Genomic DNA, 3,510 nt, shown 5'->3' with positions numbered 1-3,510 from the left:
ACAATAACACTAACCGTAACCATCACCCTCACCCTAAACCTAACTCTCCCCCACAACCTAACACTCAACCTCAACCCAAACCTCACCCTAACCCTAACACTCACCCTAACCCTAACTCTCAACGTAACCCTCACCATAACCCTAAAGTTAACCCCAACCCTATCCCTCACCATTCCCCTAACACTCACCGGAAACCTAACCCTCACCCACACTCTAACCCTCACCCTCACCCGAACACTCACACTCACCCGAACCCTCAACCTCACCCTAACCCTAACCCTAACACTGACCATAACCCTAACCCTAACCCTTACACTCACCCTAAACCTTACCCTAACCCTAACCCTCACCCTCACCCTAACACTCACTGTCACCCTAACACTACTCCGTAACCTAATCCTCACCCACACCCTAACCTTCAACCTCTCCCGAACACTCACACTCACCTGAAACCTCACCTTCACTCTAACCCTCATCCTCACACTAAACATCACCCTAACACTAACCCTCACCCTAAACCCAACCCTAACACTCACCCTAACACTAACCCTCAAACTAAAACTCACCCTCACTTTAATCCTCAATCTAAACCTTTCCCTAACACTTACCTTATCAAAACCCTCACCCTCACTCTCACCCTAAACCTCACCCTCACCCTAGCCCTCACCCTAACCTTAACCCTCAACCTAATATTAACCCTCACACTAACCCTATCACTAACCCTCACCCTCTCCCTAACCCTAAACCTAAACCTAACTAACCATCACTGTAACACTAACCCTAACAGTCACCCTAACGCTAACCCTCACCCTAACCCTAACCCTAACGCTAACCCTAACTCTAATCCTTACCCTCACACTAACACCCACGTTAACCCTAAACTTCAATTTCACCCTAACCCTCACACTAACCCTTAAGGTCACCCTACCACTAACACTAAACCTCACACTATACCTAACCCTCACCCTCACACTATCCCGAACCCTAACCCTAAACCTCACATTCACCCTAGCCCTCACCCTAACCCTAATCCTAAACCTAACTCTCACCCTAAAATTAACCCTCACCCTCACCCTAAACTTCACCCTCACCATAACCCTAACACTAACCCTCAACCTCACCTGCAGCCTAAGCGAAACCCTAACCATATTCCTAACCCTAACTCTGACCCTCGCACTCACCCTAACCCTAACCCTAACCCTCACCCTCACTCTCACCGTCACCCTCACTCTCACCCTCACCCTAACCCTAACCCTCACCCTAACGCTAACTCTCACCCCAAACCTAACCCTAACCCAAAACCCTCACCCTAACACTAACCCTAACCCTAACTTGCAGGGTAACAATAACCCTAACCCTAAATCTAACCCTAATCCTCACCCTCAACGTAACACTCACCCTAACCCTTACCCTAAACCTAACACTAACCCTAACTCTCACCCACACCCTTAACCTCACCGTAACCCTATCCCTCACCCACACCCTAACCGTCACCCTCACCCTCACACTAACTCTAACCCTAACCTTAACACTCACCCTCAAACTCATCCTCACTCTAACCTTAACTCTATCCCTAAACCTCACCCTAACCCTAACCCTCACCATAACCCTAACCTTAACCCTCACCCTCACACTAACCTGAACCCTAAGCCTAACACTCACCCTAAACCTCACCATAATCCTAACGCTAACCCTAACCCTCAACCTCACCTTAAATATCACCTTAACCCTAACCCACACGCTAACCCTAACCCTAACCCTAACCTTCAACCTAACCCACACCCACACCCTAACCCTCACAATCTCCCGAGCCCTCACACTCACCCTAACCCTCACCCTCACCCTAAACATCACTCTAACCGTAACCCTCACCCTAACCCTAACGGTAACAATCACTCTAACCCTCACACTCACCTTCACCCTCAACTTCACCCTCACCCTCACCCTAACCCTCACAATCACATTAGCCCACAACCTACCCATAACCCTCACCCTAACCCTAATCCTCATCCTCAGGGTAAACCTAAACCTAACCCTAAACCTCACCCTCACCCGAACCCTCACCATAGCCCTACCCCTAACCCTAACTATAACCCTAACCATAACCCTAAACCTAACCCTCACCCTAACCCTAACCCTAAAACTCACCCTAAACCTAACCGTAACCCTAACTTTCACCCTCACCCGAACTCTAACCCTCAACCTAACCCTAACCCTAATAAGAACCCTAAACCTAATCCTAAACCTAACCCTCACCCTCAACCTAACCCTTAACCTAACCCTAACCCTCACTCTAATCCTAACCCTCACACTCACCCTAACCCTCACCCTCAGTCTAACACTCACCCTAACCCTAACCCCAACCCTCATCCTAAACCTAAATCTCAGCCTAAGTCTAAACAAAACCCTAACCCTCACCCTCATCCTAAACATCACCCTAACCCTAACCCTCACCCTAAGCTTACCCCTAACCCTTATGTAACCGAAACCCTCACCCTCAACCTCACCCTCACCATAACCCTAAACACACCCCTCAGCCTAACCTTTATCCTAAACCTAACCCTAACCAGAAACCTCATCCTAAACCTAACCCTCCCCCTAACACTAAATCTAACTCTAAACCTCACCCTAACCCTAACCCTCACCCTGATCCTCACCCTAACCCTCACCCTCTCACTAACCCTAACCCTAACACTAACCCTCACCCTAAGCCTAACGCTAACACTAAACCACACTCTCAACCTAAAACTCACCCTAACCCTAACCCTCACGCAAACCCTTACCCTCAACCTCACCTGAACCTTCACACTCACCCTAACCCTCAACTTCACCCTAAATATCGTCCTAAACCTAACCATCACCTTAACCTTAACCCTAAACCTCACATTAACTCTCACCCACACCCTAACCCTCACACTCACCCCAACCCTCACACGCACCCTAACCCTCACCCTCACCCTAAACATCACCCTAACCTTAACCCTCACCCTAACCCTAACCGTCACCCTAATCCTCACCCTCACACTCAACATCACCCTCAGTCTAACCCTCACCATCACCCTAGCCCTCACCCTAACCCTATCCTCACCCTAACCCTAACTCTCCCCCTAAGCCTAACCCTAACCCTAACCCTCACCCTCAGCCTAACACTAAACCTAAACCTAACCCTCACCCTCACCCTTACCTTAAACCTTATCCTAACCTTAACCCTAACCCTAACTATAACCCAAACCCTAAGTCTAACCCTAACCCTCACCCTATCCCTAAACCTAACCCTCACCCTAACCCTAACCCTAAACCTCAACCGCAACCTAAACCTAACCCTAGCCCCAACCCTCACCCTAAACCTCACCCTAAAACTAACGCTAACCCTAAACTTCACTCTCACCCTAACCCTCACGCAAACCCTTACCCTCACCCTCACCTGAACCCTCACACTCACCCTAACCCTCAACTTCACCCTAAATATCATCCTAAATCTAACCCTCACCCTAACCCTAACCCTAACCC

The sequence above is a fragment of the Dipodomys spectabilis genome, unplaced genomic scaffold (assembly GCF_019054845.1).
Source record: "Dipodomys spectabilis isolate Male_0828 unplaced genomic scaffold, ASM1905484v1 ptg000368l, whole genome shotgun sequence".
NCBI lineage: Eukaryota > Metazoa > Chordata > Mammalia > Rodentia > Heteromyidae > Dipodomys > Dipodomys spectabilis.
Note: the sequence above shows the minus strand (reverse complement) of the source record.